This window comes from Myotis myotis, unplaced genomic scaffold, assembly GCF_014108235.1.
Source record: "Myotis myotis isolate mMyoMyo1 unplaced genomic scaffold, mMyoMyo1.p scaffold_m19_p_5, whole genome shotgun sequence".
Taxonomy (NCBI): domain Eukaryota; kingdom Metazoa; phylum Chordata; class Mammalia; order Chiroptera; family Vespertilionidae; genus Myotis; species Myotis myotis.
In genome coordinates, this window is record NW_023416357.1 from 30,378,154 (window position 1) to 30,400,054 (window position 21,901).

General features: G+C 36.4%; 1 protein-coding gene and 1 pseudogene across 3 annotated transcripts in view; both read right to left on the minus strand.

Annotated features, from left to right (window-relative positions):
• The window catches only part of PDE4D (phosphodiesterase 4D), a 1,246,395-nt gene that overhangs the window by 394,150 nt on the left and 830,344 nt on the right, over positions 1-21,901 (minus strand). The window lies entirely within an intron of this gene.
• LOC118657261 lies at positions 7,932-8,015 on the minus strand (annotated as a pseudogene).

Below are 21,901 nucleotides of genomic sequence, written 5' to 3' on the forward strand. Positions count from 1 at the left end.
GATAACTTCATACCTATTCGTATAAAATTAAATACCAAAAATACTATTTTTTTCTATTTTTGGCTTCCTTTTAGATACAAACCAACAGACAACTCAACATTTCCCACATCTGTTTTCATATGGGATGTTCAGAAAATGTTTAAAAGCTGCATTTAGGGGAATAATTTCCAATCTGGGAAATGGCAAGCCAGCTCAGAACCATCAATTGTTCGTCTACTCAATAAGCAGGTGTGAATAAATATTTCATGAACATTCCTTGTAATCTTCTCCTTACTCTCAGAGCAATTATCCCTTCCCCACTCAGCTTGTACTGTTAGTCCCCTTCCTTAGAAAAAAAGAGGGATATTTGAATGACAATTTAAATTCTTACCGGTATCAGGTCCCAGGTCATTCTTTACTGTCCACATTTCCTTTTTATCTTTTGGTTTTTTGTGTGTATTTATAAGCCATTTATTCTACATCAGACAGGTGCATTTTCTTTCAGCATAAGGAAGAGGGGAAAACCAAAAGTACTTACCTAAAAAACAAAACACAAAAGGAGAAAGATTAAAGTGAATTCATGGGCATGCTGAATGCTTAGCAAAGCACTGGTGTAGGGATAAAAACACCTCAAGCATCTAATGGCAAACAAAGCAGGAGCAGCAGACAAGGATGTGCATGTAGGATGTGCACTATTCTGAAAGTTAAAAGGGCAAAGGGCATTCCTTATGAATTTTAAAATGAATAGGTAAAGCAAAGTTTTATTTTCTTTTTAATTTTCTAAATATGGTAGTAGCAGAACAGGTTTAGGATAACATTAGCACAGACTCCATCCTGGGAAACCGAATTTCTCATCTTTCTTTTGTTCATGGCCTAGAATAATGCTTTCATCGTTGTAAGGCAGGAGACCTTGATTCTAGTCTAGACTTTACATCTCCTCAAATTCAGAGCTTCAAGTTCATGTCTGCCAACAGCACCAGGAAGAGAGGACAGGGACATGCCTGACACTGGCAGGTTGTGAGAAAAACAAAGGCTTTGCTAACCGTTATTGTCATGACTATGAAACCACGGGCTTCCTTTGATCTGAGACCTTGTCATGCTGGTAAAAGGGTACACTTCGTGAGATTTTTGGGCACAATTAACATAGATGACGTCCAAGCTAACACACAAAATCAGATGCAGCGTACAGCAAAGAGTAGTAAGTTTTACACATAGAGCATTTAGGAACAGCTACAGCTAAATCATACGTGGCAAACGTCTGTGGTTTTCATCAGTGTGCCAGCTGTTGTACAGCAGGGTGTTTTTGACAGTATTAATGCTCACAGGAAGCCCTCCACACAGGAGAGCAGTGAGTGCACTTGGCATAGCTTTAGTGAGTGACACTTCTGGAATAGGTGGTAGAAGGCACAGGATATACCAGCTGAATAAATGTGTTCACTCTGCCAGTTATCAAAAGCCAAAGGAACAGTTCCTTTAGGAGAAATGATTTCCCCATTCCTTTCTTGACAGGCAAGAGCCGAAGAAGAGAAAGAGTCCTAAGAGAAGAATCCAAGGACTTTGAGAGAGAAGAGCTCCCAGTTCCAAGGAAGAGAGAACATCCGTCCATATGGTGGGGGTGGCACAGCTAGCTGCCTGCCCTGGCGCTTGGCTGGCAGACCCATGCAAAGGGCAGGGGCACAAAAAGGCATCCCTTCTGAAGCCTGCAGTGTGTCACCGCCACCTGGGCTGCTTGGTAAACACGTGGCTTGCCAGGACCCACCTGGGCTTACTGAACCGCTGATCTGAAGGTGCGGTTTTGGAATTTCTAGTTTAAATAAAAACCTCAGGTGAATTTGATGTACCCAGCCAGGCGCCAATCTACATAAAATATAGCTTTAGGAACCACATACTAGAAGGTGTGGATTCTCTTCTTCTTAAGTGCTGAGCTACATCTATGTCAGAATGAAACAAAAAAATCACGAGTTAACATAATATCAGAGATAGGAAATCTGTCTCTTCCTTATTTAATGTTTCTTCACTTACAAACTGTTGACTAAAACAACAGGGCATAACATGTATTATTTTAATTGGCCTGTGCTGCTTTCCATGCCTACAATACACTGATTCTTGCTAATAAGATGCATTCTACACGCCCACTCATAGAGGGCACTGCTTTCTTGTTAGTTCATTCTGTTGCAGGCAGTTCGTAACAATAACAAACAAAAGAAAGAAAAAATACTCCCACAATTTCATCAGTGAATTGATCCATAGAATAGTTTTAAATATTGCAGAGTAAATAGAAAAATCTCTGTAGTGCAAACTCCCATGAATCTGAGTGAGCTTTACGTTAGTATCATTTATCTAGCATCGCTTGACCTATGATAGCTTCATTTTCACCACTACTACTTAGCTAGTGCTTGAATTATTTTTATCTGAATAATGCAAAATGACAAGTTGATTTCTTTTCCCCCCAGAAAATGTTTTGACTGCATTCTAATATTTCTTTGCTTTAGATGTTTAGAAATCTTGACTTTGCTTCCAAGATGTTGTGGTATATTTAAAAGGATGAAATAGTGCTTCACAAGAATATATGAAAGCTCATACTAGGTACAAAGAGATGCTTTTAGAAGAGTAAGGTGCTCTGCTACTAAGCGAAATATAACTTAAAAAACCAGTCTTAATACTGTGAACTGACCTCAATATTAACATTTACACACATCAGAGGCTAAATGGAAATGTTGTTATATTTATATTTGCAGGTGAACCTGTACTGCCATTTAAAACATTTTGCGCATGTCTGTCTTGGCATATAAGCATTCATTTTATGTCACTCAAACAAGTTAAAGGGCAATGAAGATTAAATGTAAGGTAGTAATAGAACTGGCCAGAAGCTAGAAGACTTGGGGTGGAGGGAGAAAGGAGGTTATTAGAACAATTTTAAAAAACATCTCCTATACTACAGAACATAAAAATGGAGTCAAGATAAAACATTAACTGACACAGGGCACAAAGCACCACAAAGCAGCACAAATGGCTTTAAAAGCTTCTGTAAATCCCAGGGATCATCCTAAGACTCATCCCTCTACATTTCTTCAAATCATGTTATTCATTTCTTTTTCCCTTTCCATTTGCACAAGTGACAACAGCTACAAAATGCATCATGCAAAAGAAAGATGGTGAAAAGGGCCTGAGGAATATGAAGTGACAAGCAGTCGGCTCTGACTCTGGTCTTTCTCTAGCAGCACAAAGAGTGCTGTCTCTTGTTCTTTATTTTTAAGGTGGCAGTATAACAGTATAGCCCCAAACCTATCACCAAGCAGCCACGCTTCCAGAGGGAGCTACTTTGTGTTCAATGTAATTGGTTTACAGTACAGAAAAAAGGTTAAAAATAATAACTGGCTTTATTTCATAAGAAAGTATGAAATAAATGGTGAAAATATACAATTACTAGTAATATGACATACATAGGAGGCAGATCAGGCAGCAGGGAAATGAGAAAAACACAGGAAAAGAGAAGGGAAAGGCTATTTTTTTTTCAAAAAGAGAAATCACATGTTCCTTTAATTCTGAATATTGTCTTTGAAAGGACAAGGACTTATTAGGCTCAAATTAAGCAGCCTTTGTTCGAATGTAGCCAGTTAAACTACAAAGAGTAAGAAAATACAAATCTCGAGTAAATATGCCTTTTTAGTGACGTGGCCACTGCCAATCTTATTGTTCAAAATCCTACCAAGTACACAGGAGACTAGACGCTGAGTTTGGACAGCGTTCCTCATATGCAAAGGCTGACTTTATACTGAAAACGAAGAGGAAGAATCAAATAGTTGAAGAGAGATGTGCCACCAGGAACCCAGCTCCTATTCCAGGATGGTTTCCTTTGTTTCATACACGATATAAATCATTTCCCTGAAGGCAACAGCCCGTTTCACTAGCTGACATTGCTCTGGAACAGCTTGCTTGACAGGTAGCTTTCTCATTAGCTTTCAAAGACATCCTATCTGCGTCGGTCATCCCCTGAAAATGCATGGGTATAACCTTTCCATCGCCTTGACTTTTAATTTCCCCTTCAAAATAGGAATTTTATGAAATGTTTTGACAGGTCATGTAAGTCTCTCAACACAATTCATAAAACCTGTCTTCCAAAATGCTTTAAAATTAAGATTGTAAACCAGTGCCATATTATGATACTAATGCCTACCTAAAACCTATGCTGAAGACAGATCGCTAGCCATACCAGCCCTAATTAAAGTGCTAATATTTCACAAACTAACTAAAAAGTTATTGAGGAGTAGTACTACTTGTTAACAAGTTTTTAAAAAAATAAGAATTCTGACTAGATTTGCTCTTAACATACATAGAAAATCAGGACTAAAATTATATTACAGGAGAAGGATTACCTTCCTACTTACTGCAACTCCCCTCTTTAATCCCACCAGGCACAAAACAGGAATAACTTTAGTCAAGTAATAAGCACAGATTTTCTTGTCAGAGAAAGTCAAGTTCATGACCCTTAATATAGTTATATCCAGTTTGATGCACTCTATTTTATCATAAAAAAGAAAGAAATAAAGAAATAAAAAAATAATGACCTAGAAGGAAGGCTAGAATATATGTACAGAATAAATTGTATTTGTTACAGTGATTAAGGGCAAATTAGTTCAAGTACAAAATTAGTCCAAAATTGATCTAAAAACAGTCCAAAGAGCAAAATTCTAGTTTAGTTTTTTTGTGTTTTTCTTAAGTAAGTAAGAAATGCTGTGTAGAGCCTGATTATTTCTTGCAGTGTTAAGAAATGGATGCTGATAACAGAAATCTGTGAAACAATAGGCAGGTTGACATAACTTTGAAGTACTCCCTAAACTTCAACTGGATTTAGTCCCTAATCTCCAATAGAAATAGACCCTATGCTAAACCTGCTCCCTGACAAGTGATTATTAAGCAGTAATGTGGGGTCTATTGCTTTAAAAAATTCATCATTGCACAATTAGTTCTCATAGTTTGAAAGTATTTCCTTATCGCCTTGTGTTCCAGTGGGGTGCACCGGGTCCTCTGTTTCATTACTTGTGGGAAATGCACTTTGAATGATTTTCTGTATCTGTTCCATCTCTTGTTTTCTCTTTCACTCTTTAGCACAGGGTATTCTCAAGACTGCTCTAGATCCCTCATTGTTCTATCTGAACTAGCTCGGTGAGCTAATTTACTCTCAGAATTTCAACAACACTAATGCCTCCCAAATATACATTTTAGACCCCAATTTCTAATCAAATCTTATCTCCTTAATTTTCAGTGGCTAGAAGAGAGACATCACATAATTCGTAATATCATTATAGCAATAATATTATGCAATTAACCCAGAAATTTTTGAATGATGACATGTACACGAATAATTACACCTAAAGCCTATAATTAATTGTAATATGTAGAATACTATAGCCAAAGCCAGACCACTTCATATAATCCACCAGTGACATTTTCCTTTCTATGTAAAATAGTCAAGAAGATGCTGTCAGAATTTCTATTTATTTTGCAAGAACGGCCACTTCTTGCTTGTTGCAGCTACCTACTCAAAATTCTCCGGCTTCAACCAAACAGCTCTTTTTCAACCAACAGGGCTTTTCAATGTCTAGATTTCCAGATCTTATGACTCCTGACAATATATCTGCATTTATTTCATATGTGCTTAAGAAATCTGTGAATCTGGAGCGCATCTAATCTGTCATCGTCACTCTTCAATACCCTCAAGCAAATGGCCAGGCTGGAAGAACACTACAGACTATTTAGGATGCCCTACAGTGAACTGCTAGAGGAAAATGACCACGGAGATTTGCCAAGTTTGTCATCACCTCCACATGTCACTCCGAGTGGGACAACAGGAGTCAGTACTGCTGAATAAAAAATGGAGCAATACAGCAATTATTCCTTGACAGTTCCCATACAGAGCTTAGCTTGGAATTTATAGACAAAGCAGAATGTATTATGGATACTGTATTTACTCTTAATACATTTTTTTCCATACAAGTTGATCTTGACAAGAGTTTTAAAGATAAGTAGAGAGGGGCAGATTCAGTTATAATTTAAATCACAGTACATGTGTTATTACAAGTATAGATGACCTAGGGTGACACAATACTAATAGGAGGGATTCAGTGTTATGTTCAATTTTTAAAATTTCTGCTTGTATTTTTATGTGTTGAGTTCATTATATGCCATTGCATACCTATTTATTTTAAGTTCAGGTATATTCTATAATATAGTTAACATGGCTTAAACCTTTTATTCTTGCTTAATTGCAACCAAACCTCCAAAATGTTAGAAGAAATTGGAGGGGTAGTCTAGAAAAGAATAAAATCATGATTAATGTGTCTACCAGATATCTCCATTTCTCCTGTTTCTGGGCACATCCTCCGCCCCTTTGATATCAGGCATAGGTATGTGATATACTTTGAACAATGGATTTGAGAAAAAGTAATATCTATCTCTTCTGGGTAAAGGCTTTAAGATCCTGTGTGTGAGTAACTATATTCCATTTCTCTCTTAAGAGTAGAAGCTTGTGCTGAAATGGAGCATTAGTGACCCTAGACACCAGACTGACTGTGATGAGCAGAGCCTCCTTGCCAATCATCTTGAATACATAGAAAGGTAACAAATAAGCAATTGCATTAAGCTATTAACATTTTGGATACTGCAGAATAATCTACTTCATCCTGACTTGTACAATGTGTAACCAAAATGATAAAATACGAATAAATAAAGCCATGGAGAGTTTTATGCAAAAACAATTCATTATGCCCAGTATTTAAGTTCAGAAATAAAAAGCAACTAAAGCTTGACTTAATTGCTATCTTCAGGTAGAGAAACAGGCTGTGTTTTCTTTTTCTCTCTACTAGAAAGGTGCTAACAATGAAAAAAATACTTTTATTTTATGAAAAGAAACTAACTTGCAGCAAGATAATTTGGGTTTGGAAATAAGAGAAAATAAACAAAATCCGTATGTCATAAAGCTGGAGGATGAAACTGAGGGAGGGTAAATGATGAAGGCTGTGCTTGGAAACATGCAGCACTCCAACCAAAAAGTCATAAAGATGAAAAACAAAACACCCCCAGCCAAACAGACAAAACCTAATCTAATGTGACAGAAGCCAGAATATTGGTTACCTTAGGCAGTGGGGTGGGGGTGACTGGAGGATGGCACCAAGGGCTTTTGAGAGACTTGATAATGTTCTATGTCTTCATCTGGAGGATGGTTACATAAATATGTTCATTTTGTGGACATTGATCGGGCTCTATACTTATAAATAGGTACTTTTATGCAAATAGGATATACTTCAATCACATTTGTTTTTTTAAAATGTTAACTGAGCCCGACTGGTGTGGCTCAGTGGTTGAGCATCGACCTATAAACCAGGAGGTCATGGTTCCATTCCCAGTCATGGCTCATGCCTGGGTTGAAAGCTCCATCCCCTGTGGGGGGCGTGCAAGAGCCAGCCAATTAGAGATTCTCTCTCATCATTGATGCTTCTACTTCTCTCGCCCTCTCCTTTCCTCTCTGAAATCAATAAAAATACATTAAAAAAGTAAACATGCTAACTGATTATAACAATTTTAATCAGTTAATGCCTGGTGAATGCCTGCAATACAGCATTTGCAAAATGCAAATATATGTACATTTTCTCTGAGATCCTTAACCTCTGGCAATTTTGCCAAATTTATTTAAATTTAACCCATTGGAATTATTCTCCTCTGGCACTGTTATATAAGTACTAGTCTGAGATGGGATTGTCTCTGGCTGGCAAGTTCATAATCTTGTTTAAAGCATTGCCCATTTGCCATTGCATTTGCCTGGAATATGGTTTTGGGTTGCATTCTTTAGAAAACCACATTGCATGTAGTCAAATGTCCATTTCTCCCCACCCTATAAAACAACTAAAATCAACTCAACATCAGTTTCAAGATGGGAGAAAAGGAGATTTTATATAGAATCTATAATTAGAAAATAAATAACCTGCACTATATTTTAAATACTACACTTGATCTTAGCCAAAAGGCCGAGAAGCGATATTTTAAATAAATCAAACTTTGAAATATTGCTTACAAACTACACTATTTAATAGCATTAAAATATATAACAACAAATCCTTTTAGGAGGTAATTGAATTAAATCTCACAATAAATTTCAACAATCTACAGACATAAAAAAGAACAATATGCAACATAAAAAAGAACAATAGTCAGCAAATGCAAACCAAGGAACACAAAAATCATACCATTATTAAATTCAATAATTTGAATTTCTATTCACAGCTGATAGGAATATTTTAAGGCAGCCTTAAAAACCACCCACAGAAATTAAAATGAAAATATTAATTCTGCTTTGGAAAAAATAACTTGATAGTGATATTATGATAAACATTTTTATAACTTGCTTATTTCACTGACTGAGCAGCAGTGGCTATTACACTGATTTTACTCTCATAATATAATCATATAGGTATGATTTATATAATTCACTGTTTTATTCTTAAATAGTAAAAACAAAGGAACATATTAATAATACAAAGGTATTAAGAAAGAAATTTGGCCATACCGGGTTTGGCTCAGTGGATAGAGAGTCAGCCTGCAGACCAAAGGGTCCCGGCTTCTTTCTGGTCAAGGGCACGTACCTCGGTTGCAGGATCCTCCCTGGCTCTGGCCCTGGTCAGGGCTCGCGCAGGAGGCAACCAATTGATGTATTTTTCTCACATTACTATTTCTCTCTGTCTTTCCCTCTCTCTCTCTCTAAAAATCAATAGAAAAATATCATCGGGTGAGGATTTAAAAAAAAAGGAAAGAAATTTGTTCTCTTATATATCCAATGAAACAAATTAGTGAAGGCTAAGTCTGTATGTGATTTAATGAAATGAAAATAAATAAGATGTAGTTAGGCTCAAGTAATAAACTCTTAGAAAACTTAAAAATACTGGATTTAGAATTTATAATATGGACGTATCATATCTTAGTCTCTTTTAGGCATTAGTAATTTTTGCCAGGGTATTATCTAATTAGAAATGGTAACAATCTGGATAAGCACAGACCTGAAATTTAGAGCCACATTACTTTTTATAAAATTTATCTTTATTGTTGAAAGTTATACAGATGTACTCTTCCCACCCCACCCCCCCCCATTGACACCTTCTAGCCCACCCCCTGACCCCACCCAGGTCTTCACCACACTATTGTCTGTCTCATGGGTTATGCATATCCTACATAATAAAAGCCTAATATGCTAAATGTCCGGTTGTCCATTCAGCCAATCAAAGCGTAATATGCTAATGATATGCTAAGGCCGCTCAACCGCTCGCTCTGACGTGCACTGACCACCAGGGGGCAGGCATTTCAACGGGTAGGTTATCTTGCTGCTGGGGTCCGGCTGATTGGGATTGAGCGAGATGGGCTGAACATGCCCTGGAGTTCTCGCATGGTCCCTCCCTGGCTGGCCAACCTCCCATGTCCCTTCCCGGCCCTGATCGTGCACTGGTGGGGGGTCCCTTGGCCTGGACAGTGCCCTCTCTTAATCTGGGACCCCTCAGGGGATGTCAGAGAGCATGTTTCGGCCCATCCCAGGCCAGGCCAAGGGACCCCATTGGCACACAAATTTGTGCAATGGGCCTCTAGTATGCATATAAGTTCTTTGGATGGGAAGAGACACATTACTTTTTTAAAGATAGATTAAAAACAAGCAAACTAAATTTGGAAGTAAGATTTGCAGAGGAAATCTTAAAATTACCTAAAAGAACAACTTGTTTTATATATATATATATATATATATATATATATATATATATATATTTAATTGATTTTTTTTTGTTTTTACAGAGAGGAAGGGAGAGGGATACAGAGAAACATCGGTGAGAGAGAAACATTGATCAGCTGCCTTCTGCACATCCCCTGTGATGTGCCCGCAACCAAAGTACATGCCCTTGACTGGAATCGAACCTGGGACCCTTCAGTCCGCAGTCTGATGCTCTATCCACTGAGCCAAACCAGTTAGGGCAGAACAACTTGTTTTTAAGAATTTCTTACATATCTCTTTATATATAAAAAACTAGAGGCCCAGTGCACGAATTTGTGCACACTGAAAGGAAATTAATTAGAAGAAATATTTTAATATCGCTATTCGCCCTTCCTCTATAATGGAAGTGTCAACCAAATTCACGATCGACAATGACAGATGGAAACACATGTGTGTGATTGGTGCCAGCAAGAGCTATATGTGTGTATATATATATATATATATATATAGAGAGAGAGAGAGAGAGAGAGAGAGAGAGAGAGAGAGAGGAGAGAGAGTTGACACTCAATATTATGTTACTTTCAGGTGTACAGCATAGTACTTAGACATTTATATAACTTATGAAGTAATCTCCCCAATAAGCCTAGTACCCACCTGGCACCTTACATGGTTATTATAATATTATTGACCTTATTACCTATGCTGCATTTTATATCCCTGTAACTAATTTTTAACTGCCAATTTTTACTTCTTAATCCCTTCACCTTTTTCACTCAGTCCCTCAATCCCCCTCCCATCTGGCAATCATCAGTTTGTTCTCTGTATCTATGAGTTTATTTCTGTTTTGATTGTGCATTTATTTTGTTTATTTATTTTTAGATTCTACATACAGGATGGGACAAAACTAGGTTTACAGTTATTCATATGGAAAATAATACAATAATTAATAAATAATAACACAACAATAAACTCTCTTTTGCATATTTACAACTGTAAATCTACTTTTGCGCCATCCTGCATAAGTGAAATCATAAGGTATTTTTTTTACTCTGCCTGACTTATTTTACTTAGCATAATACCCTCTAGGTCCATCCATGTTGTTGCAAATGGTAAGATTTAATTACTTCTATGGATAATATTCCACTATATATATGTACCACATCTTCTTATCCAATTATCTCTCAATGAACATTTAGGTTGCTTCCACATCTTGGCTATTTTATACAAAATGTCCTTCTTTGTCCCTTGTTGTAGCCTTTGATTAAAAGGTTGTGACAAATTTTAAAACCCAAAGATTAGACTCATCACATATAGTAAGAGTAGAACTTTGCAAAACTTTTGTGTTAGTTAAGTTTATGTGTGTGTGTGCGCGTGTGTGTGTACATATGCTGGGTGACAAAGTAAAATCTATTTCTGAACTAGACTGTTGAGCTGTCAGCTAACTGAAGTTGCTTATCCTTCCTTTTTCCACTGTCAGAAAATTGATAAACTTACATAATGTCAAAAAAGTGAGAATTTATCCAGTCATAATTTTAAAGCACTGAATTTATAAAATATATCTTCTAATAGAATAACCATGGCATATATCTGGTAAATGCAGATTGTGTTAAGGAGGGTCATTAATGGGATAATTATTGCAAATTAATTTCTAATTTCCATTTCCTTTTTCTCTAAATATTTTACTGATGTGCTGTGGCATATAAATTGGTCTTCCTACTCACAGAAGATGTTTTTGGAAGTTGTATTTTTAATTGTTTTTTTAATACCCCTAATTTTTAACTTCATTAAAATAATTTTATTAAAGGCAAAATTCTCCAATATTTTTTCATGAATATTTTAGTACTCAAAGACTTATGAGTTTTTTCACTCAAATATTCAGTCATATTTAAAAATTTTCCAAGTTATTAAAACGGGTGGAATAACTTATTAAGAGAAAATGCTGTTTCTTTTGGCAATATTATTATCCAGGTCCTCCCTTTACCTCTAAGATTGAATCTTATATTTAAAGCGAGATGCCCTCTTCTTCCTTATTAAGGCTAATGATCATTAACCAAGTGGGCAAACATCAGCAGTATAAACACTGAAACTGAACCAGTGTGGCAGAGTATCATTCTGTTTGAGTGACAACATAACTACATTTCAATCGGAAGGACACAATTTATTGGGGGTTGAGGACAGGCACATCCTGGTTTTCACTTGGTCTCTTCCCCTTATGGGGCAGTCCTGACTCATGGCTCTGCTGTATCCCCAAGTTAGGCTGTTCTTTCCAACACCCTCAACTACAAAGAATTCCAACTATGCAAAATGTCTTTGAAGAATATGACTGGCAGTTTCTTAGAAGGCAGCTCAACTCTGGTTCTCCAGGGGCTTCACATTTGCACACTCCAAGGCAAATATATTTACTTTAATACCAGTACTAACTGGTGACTTAGTAGCTAAGAAATAATATTTATGTTTTTATGCCAGAATGTCATGGTCTGTGGTTGTCTAGAGCCAACAACTTAGCATATCTTTATTTTTCCACATTGGCGCTACAGATGTCATATGGAGGGAAATGATTTCCCTGTCATTAAACTCTTTGACTATGGAGTTCTATACTTTGAGTCTAGTTAATACTTGACTACTTGAGACTTTGTGGAGTCAGATCCCATTTTCTTATTGTCTACACTCCATCATCACTCTAGGACAAATTAATGCTGTAGGTACACTGGTAATGCTTGTGCCCCTTCCATCAACCCATCCTTAGTTTACGGCAGCCACAAATACAAGACACTATATCCTCATTCCCACGATGGCACTTTTAATCCCTTACATTTCTGTGATACTAGAAAGAACATAAGATCACAAGTTAGTAGATTACAATTTAAGCCTCAGCTTTACACAAAATAGTTGCCTAGCTCTGGTGAAATCATTTAGTCATTTTCATTCATTTTCTCTCCTGCAAAATATAAAGAGTAAGCTCTGAATTTCTGAGAGTTCTAAAATTTCATGATTCTATGACTCATCAACCGCTATTTGACAACCAGTAATATCTACCATGATGCATGAGACCAAGTTAATAAACCGGTTAGTTGAGCAACCACCAAGGCAAACTCATCTCTGGTTTTGATCTCAAAAAAATATTTGAAGAAACCTGAGTCTCCTACAGACGCCTAGAGCCTGAGGATAATAGAAATAAGAGCAAATGATGTTATGGTAATGCTAGAAGCCCGATGCACGAAATTTGTGCAAGAGTAGGCCTTCCTTCCCCTGGCTGCCAGCACCGTCTTTCCTCTGGCACCCATGGGACCCTAGCTTCCCTCGCAACCCCGGCTTCATCCGGTCTAATTAGCACATTACACTTTTACTATCATAGATCTGACTGCGTTTTTATAGTCACTAGCATAGTGCTTAGTTCATACACAGTAGTTACTTTGTTATTGATTGATGGATAATAGATAAGAAAGATTATCCATATTACCTGTTAGTATTCAGAAAACTAAGGAATGACTATCTAGTACATTCAATGATTTGTGCAATGGGCCAGCCATCTGGGCTTTATTTTCACTATATGCCATTGTTATTTATTACAGGGTATGAATGATTAAGACACAGACATCTGGCCCTGCTTATATGACCACACTACAAGCTTTTTAAAAGATATACCCAGGAAATTAACATTTATATTTGGACATAAATGTCTGGCTTAAAATTTGTTTAAATCCCTAACAATGAGGTTTTACAAAAAAACCTCTCTTTCCAAGAATGATGCCTGAAGCAAGATTTCTAACAAGCTTTGCAGGTGCGTATTTTTAGATTTATTATATAGTTACATATATTTAATGTAGAGCTATATACAATCTTCCTGCAGAATCTTTTTTTTTCCTAGAAGAAATGCCTTGAATGAAGATCAAGAAGGGAAACTTCCAAATGCTTTTATTTTTGCATAAGATCAGAGCCAACTCTGTCAGAAAATGATTAATACTCAGCCATTCTCACTATTGTCAAAATAGTGCACAAAGGGGGCATTCCCAGCTCCCTAACATCAATTCATATCAATTTCAGGTAACTTGCTATGCCAGCTGCTTGACTCTCTCGGGTTCTGAGAATCCAATTCTCTTTAAAATGCAGTTGCCATCTGAATACTATCAAAGCTCCTTTGAAATATTGGTGGAGGAGTCTGAGCTTTTTTGAATGCCTTTCACCACCCCACAGCAGCTAGCCTGTAGAAAACAATAAACTCCTATTCTCCTTAATTATGACCACTATCATGATATATATTATTTCTGAACTCCATATTTTGGTTTAGAGTAGAGATCATCAGTGCCCTGTTAAAATTTGCCTCATATAGGTTCATGGATATGAATCCATTGCGGACTCCGTAATGGATGTGCCACCTCTGGGATTCTGAAAACAGCGTTGCCTAGGGAACCATTTTATATGATTTGTTTGCTCACCCATGATTTATCTCCCATCTTCACCTTCCCCAGCCTTTTTTCTATGCCACTATCTAATGTCACAATAGACTTTCCATGGCTGCTCTTCAGAAATAAGAAAGGCTTGCAAATATTTGAATTATCATCTTAATTATTTCTCCACTAACAGCTGTAAACTTTTCATCTTAGTTACTATAGATGTTTTTCTGTGTCATCTTAAATTAATTCTTTACAAGTGAATAATAATAGCTAATGAAAATGACCATGTGCCCTACTCTATGCTTCATGAATCTCTATTATTTCAGTTAAAAATCACAGTACCTTTAAGATATAGATATTGTTATCCTCATTTTATTGGTGAACACATGTAGGCCCCTAGTTGTAAAATGACTCGCCCAGTGTCACACAGCTTGCAAGTAGTAGAGCTGCAGTTTAACCACATAGTGAGGTAAAAATGTCCATGTTCTTAGTCATTAGTATATATTGCTTCACTTTCTGAGCATAGAAAGCACATAAAAGAAATGGTATATGAACCTTTAAAGAATTAAATCTTAAATGCCTCTGACACTTACCTACAAACACTAGGTTATTATTACATGTTTATTGTAAGTCAATACTTAACACACGTGTTGTATTGGGGAATAGAATGAAAATAATAAAATCTTTGCTCCCTCCACTGAGAACTAATTTATTTTGCAAAAAATACACCTTCTTGTTTATGCATCCTTTTCCTATATAGGAGCTGTCTAATTCAAGAATGTTTAGAAGGGGAAATAGGGCTCATGAATCCACCATTGAAAAATCTCAAGATTATCCTTTTTTTTCCCTGTGATCTAAATTAAAAGAAGAGAAACAAATAAAATCCTAGCCAATACAGAGAAGATGAAGAAAGAAACTTCCTTATTGATAATAGAAGGGAAAGCAGTCTCATAAGAGATATAGAAACGATGCTCTTTCAGGACCAAACAAAAGGCTTCATGGGAAGGTATTTCCAACCTTTCTTGGAAAGGTAACTGGAGCTACTGGAAGTGAAAAGGAGCTACTGGAGGGGAATCTCAAGCAGAAATAACAATATTAAGTACAGAGAAATGGAAAGAACTGAGAAACTCATTTAAAAATTTCATTACAAATTCCATGTGCTAAGCAGAGACTAAGAGGAAATGAGCAAATGTGGCTGCAAGGTATAAACTGGAAGGCCAGTGTCAGGAGCCAGGATTGCCTCCCCTCACACTAGGGGCTCCCTGTGTGACCTTGGGCAAGCTACTGACATTCAGCTTCCTCTGGGTCAATGATGCTACGAGCTTCTCATTTTCCTAGTTAGTTAACTGTCTACTAAATTATACACATCCTCTTCCCAAAGAAAGGCTTTCAAAGCAGCTTTTAAGGATACAGAAGCTAACATTAAAAAAGGTAGATCAGGTAGAGAAGAAACAGAAAAAGCACCAGAAATGAGACTAATACAAAATAAAAAGTGCATACCAAGAAGAATTATACCTTGGCTATGAACTTGACTGTAAGCTGTAAAGCAACAATTGAAACCTGGTGAGTTGCATAGCTCAGGAGGACAAATATCTGCCTCCTAACAGTGTAAGATCAAGTGAGATCCTGTCAGTGACAATGTTAAATTCCCCCCCACTTCCTGTGCTCTATGCAAGAGCCCGCAAGGAAGGAAGCCTGCCAAGAAGGTTCCTGTAGAGAACTATCACAAGCACTCTGCCAGCCCACTTCCCCCTGCTCCCTCCCCTGTACATGACACACACTATGCAGACATACAGTGAGCATCACTCTTCCGCCCCACACTGCCTTTGTCCTGTGGGAAGGATTCTTGAGATAATTACTTAGGCTTGGCTGTGGGTAACCCCTGCTTCTTTCAGACCTCATCAGATCATTAACCAGTGAACAAACATATTATATAGGTCTTATGACATCAGCAAAAGCAAAATATAGTGTGTGTGTGTGTGTGCGCGTGTGTGCGCGCGCCCGCGCTCGGGGTGTGTGTGTGTGTGTGTGTGTGTGTGTGTGTGTGTGTGTATTTAAAGTGCTACAACACTCAAAGCCTGCAGGCCATTCAGTCTATCGCAGTGACGGCGAACCTATGACACGCATGTCGAGGTGACACGCGAACTCATTTTTTGGTTGATTTTTCTTTGTTAAATGGCATTTAAATATATAAATATCAAAAATATAAGTCTTTGCTTTACTATGGTTGCAAATATCAAAAAATTTCTATATGTGACACAGCACCAGAGTTAAGTTAGGGTTTCTCAAAATGCTGACACACTGAGCTCAAAAGGTTCGCCATTACTGGCCTATAGCTTTCATTTCCCTTTTTAATCTCACATTTTTATGCTTTACTAGTTCCAAATAATTTGAGCTATTCAGCTCATGCCAGTTGAGGGGAAAGAAAAAAAAAACAGTGAAGAGATGTACATCTTGTAATATTTGGAACACAGCTGCTTAATATATCAGAAATGAATTTAGAATAGATGAGCTGTTTAAATACATATTCAAAATACCATTATGGGGAAACATCTCTTCTCTTTGCTATGTGTTGTTGCTTTTTAATAAAATTGGTAATGGTGAATTAGTGTGTGCATAGCAGTGCAAAGTGCTTACAGTTACATAATGCCAAGATATGCATTCATATAAAAATTACTCGATATATATTTGGTATAACAATAAACTTTTTAATAAAATATAACCACTGGGACAATCTTTTTTTTTTTAAGGAGACTTCAGAGACCTTTCAAGTCTGGTTGGAATATCCATAGCTTCAGGAAATTAGTATGCATTCAAATACAACAGTTGAATTATTATAATAAAGTATTTTGGATGTATTAGGATTAATGGTTCAGTGGGTAAGTAAAACTTAAGGGTGATGGGAGAGAGGAAGATGTAGAAAACATCTGTGCTTTCCAACTGAGATGAGTTTAAAAAGGAGAGAAAGGACAAACTTTTGTGGTAAATAAGCTTTGGGCTGTTTTCCAATCCAAACTGATTTCTTTATTTTAATATTAATAAGAACTATGCTAATGCTCACTCTGCAATTCCATTCGCCTCTTGGGGCTTATACTTACTTAAGCTCTTCCAGTTTTACAAAAACAAGCCTCTAGGAAATATTAATTAGCCCCTCTCTTGGTATGTCAGAACTAGTCTTTAATTGAATGCAATTAAGTTGATAAATGGAATTACTTTGTTTTTCAGACCTTCAAATTTCTAGGGCGAATCACATACAATGAATAAAATTCATATCATAAGGAATCCCCCTTGAAAAACACAGATTCATTTGGTGTAAGAATCTGAAATATTTGTTATTTTAATGAAAGCTGATATGTGGAGTGTCAGCATTCTTTTTTCTTCCTTACTTTAATATTCTCAACATTTGAATTAATAAGATTTGGGGTACCTTAGCAGCAGGGTTGAGTCTCAAGGGAGATTTGACAATATCATGCATTTTCAGCTTTTTCCTCATTTCTTTATATTTTAATAACCTACCAACACTTCTTTCCCCATAAAGTTGTTTTCTCACATACGTAGTAATGACAACAGTATCCAAGACTTAAATTTTTTAAAAGTATGTGTTTAATAAAATTCCTGGTATTTCTCTAGAGATAACGGAATTATAATAACAGCATTGCCTTAATCAAATAACAATAACATTTTAATTGGTTATTATTGCCAGTGTAGCAAGAATACCATTTCTCAAATATTTGTCTATGTACTTAGACTCTCAATGAATGCCCACAAAAACCAGATACTCTTACAAGTAAAGTAGATTGATTCCCCTCCTGCCCCTTTCTTTTAAAAAATCAACTATGGTGCCCTAGCTGGTTTGGCTCACTGGATAGAACATCGGCCTGCAGACTGAAGGGTCCTGGGTTTGATTCTGGTCATGGGCACATGCCTGGGTTACAAGCTCGATTTTCAATAGGGGGCATGCAGGAGGCAGCTGATCAATGATTCTCTCTCATCATTGATGTTTCTATCATTCTCTTCCCCTTTCCCTTCCTCTCTGAAATCAATAAAAAATATTTTTAAAAATCAACTATGGAGTAAGTATCCCCTTGAAATATGTGTCCATAGGCCAAATTAATATTAAGTAGCAATTGGCTGGACTTAGTCAAATAAAAGTATTAAAAATATTTAATATATTAGTTTTCCAATTTGACCATCACACATAAAACATTTTTAAGTGACCATACTAGGTAAATATTGAGTAGCTCATTTATGCTAATTACTCTGGAAAATGCTTTCAAATAAATGATTTCAGTTGTTCATATGAGTGCCATGACATAACATTATGACCCCACTTCATACATGATGCTAGAGAGGTAAATGACAAATGTGGAAAAGAAAGAAAACCAACTAAAAATGGTTCTTTACTTTGAAAATTCCATTCAGAGAATATATGCTTAGGCATAGGATTTAGACCACTTGCACGTGTAGCACTGCTTATTTGCTACACTCTACATCTCTCATTTTGTGCATTTCTTTATCCACCTATGTGTGTGCACTATAATGACTAATACTATTAAATTGAACTAAATGAAGCTATTATAACCAAATTACCTTGTTCTCTTGATGTGGTACAGAAAGTAATTGAACAGGTGAGCATATAATACTTTATTATGCACCAAAAATTAATTGGCAACTGATATGTTACCACAAAACTAAAAGGTCCACTCATTTCCCCCACCAAAGCAGCTCTACAGAGTATGTCTGCACTGGGGCTGTGAGTCCCTTAGAAAGCACAGAGAAAGTGCCTAGCAGAGGGAAAGAACATGAGCTCCAGAGCCCATGAATGGAGGATCCAATCTCTGTTCCAGCTGAGCAAATTCAAGCAAGTGCCTACATCTTTCTGAGCTTCCCTTCCCTCAGCTTGACCATGTAGGGGCTAAAAGGTATTTCAAGTATATCCATAATATCTTACTTATTTCTAAAAATTATCTGACGTAAATTTACCTTATGATAAGATGGTTAACATTTGTTACTTCTGGGCAGTTATTATATAGGTGATTGTATATTGCTTTCTGTAACTTTCTACTCTCATTAAAAAAGAATATAATGAAAAAAATAAGTAGCATGAAAATTGATAATAACTACTTCTTGGGGGAGGGCTGAGGTGAACTTTAAATCAAATATCATATAAAATGTATAACACATAGTAGGTCTCTTTCAAATATTAACCCCTCTTCCCCTTGCAATTACTTTCTTGTCGACACACAATTAACTTCTATCTCACCAATTTCAATTACTAGCGAAGCAGGTCAGTAGTGATTGATAAAATGCCAATTAAATATCTATTACACAGGAAAATCACATAAAATTGAAAGAAAATTTTATTCAAATTGTTTAGAAAATTTCTGTACTCTCATTTCGAATAATAATTGATATGCAGGTTATGTAACATTCAAATGTTTTTGTCAGTATTTGTCTGGAAAGATGAAATAAAAACTTAACAGTATTTTAACGCGGTTTAAATGTGTATATATATCTCCATACAAATTCAAAAAGAAATTCAGAATTCAGATACTTTATTTCTTACTTTATCTATCTAATTTTAACAATAAATGCTATAATTAAATATAAATTAAATAAATAATATTATAAAAACTGGGACAGATTGGTTTCAAACTATAGTTTTTTTTTAAATTTATTTTATTGCGTTTTTACAGAGAGGAAAGGAGAGAGATAGAGAGTTAGAAACATCGATGAGAGAGAAACATCGACCAGCTGCCTCCTGCACACTCCCCACTGGGGATGTGCCCGCAACCACGGTACATGCCCTTGACCGGAATCGAACCTGGGACCTTTCAGTCCGCAGGCCGATGCTCTATCCACTGAGCCAAACCGGTTTCGGCCAAACTATAGTTTTTTACTTCAATAATTTATTTAAGGCCTATTGGCAAAAAATGCAAATTAAGTGTTAGGCCCAGTTACTTTTTTGGTATTTAAATTTTTAATTAAATTTATTGGGGTGACATTTATTAACAGGAGATATAGGTTTCAAGTGTACACTTCTATGATACATGTATGTTGTATTCTGTGCCCACCACCCAAAGTTCAATCATCTTCCATCACTATATATTTGGCACTCTAATAAAGAGAAACTTTTATTTTGCAGGTAGCTATAATCCATTGTAAAGATTTAAAAGATATTGTGAATTTATTGAGAAATGATAAGGCCTCATTTTTTTCATCTTCTCTTATTCTAAATTTATATTACCTATTTAATGACCAGAATCTCATCCAGTTATAAATAGAAATTAAATATTTTTTTCTCTAGTAAACAATTTATGTTATAGAGTCCAAATGTTAGGTGTCCTTGGTGATTTAAATATATAATTGTGAGTCTTAATGTGTAGGTAAGATATTAAGACAGAAACTGAATGATTAACTAGATATCAATGTGGCAGGTATTTCAGGAGACACTATAATAGGCGATAAGGCTGATTCTATGTATTTGTGAAAATACATCATTGTATAAGTTGGATTCATGAAAACACACAATCGCAGGAGGATATTGGAGCATTAAGGAAGAAGGTAAATCATGTGTCTGTGCTTAAAACAGTGATCTGATCACATTGGACCACACTACAAAACAGGTCTCTTTCCCCAATTATACTAAAGACCACTTCAAAAATTAACTGGCTTTATGGACAGGTGTGGAAATAAATTAGAAACAACATGAGCTCTGCAACCTTGGCTTTGACCCTAGTAACCCCAATTATGATTAGAGAAATACTTCCTTTGACACTGTCCAGCATGACACTGAAAATGCAATGCAGCCCAGTTAGGCAGACAATGTAAAGCTCTGAGTGTTACTACTTGGCATCATATCAAAAATATAATGCAACCCAGTGGGACAGACAATATAATGCTCTGAGTGTTACTACCTGGTGAGTTCAGACCAGCAACATCAGGGGGAAAAAATCTAAGCTGCCAGAATTGTTTGGGCTCCATTTGTGAATGTTGCCACGTGTCAAACGTGTGATGAAGGAGCTTTCCAGAAGTTATATTGCCATTAAACTTCGGAGGCATTGTCATGTTGGTATAAGGATGGATTGTAGATAGGAAAAATAAATACTAGCTAGAATTAGGGTACAAATTCAGCTCAGGAACACCTGGTAGGGAAAGTCCGTGTCTTAATTTGACAGGAATATCAGCTCTGTGAACCCAAGGAAAAACCCTGAAAATTTCTTCCTGATCTATGTGAACTCTTACAGAAGATGAGACATCAGGAGAAAGTTAACCATAGCTTTAATTTCATTAGGGTGCTTTATATTCTTCTTTGTCCAAATGTGGCAATCTTTTTCTTCGTGGTTTTCATTAATTATTACAAAAATAATTTGTGATAAGGTATCACAATACTCTTTTAAACTATTATTAACTATCCCTAATCTCTATATTTTAAGAGACCAGAGAACGTTCTTAATATCTAACAATAGACCCTACGCACCTGCAGTAGGACTCTGTAGCACACCAACCAGCAGCCTGCCTCCCACAACACACACACAGAGATATCACTTAGTGATTGAGAAAGACTTTGAGGTACACCCAAACCTGTTCCTCACTTGGAGCCTCACTTGCAATAAATGGATTTGTTCTGAACATTCCTGTAACCAAAACCTAGTCTCTGAACACAGTGTCCTGTGTTCAAATCTCCTTCAGGCAACTCTGCAATTACCAACGAAGGCAGAACAATCTCTGGCTGCTACTTTTGGCCATATGTTCTCCCTGCTAGGTACAGCCCAGGTTA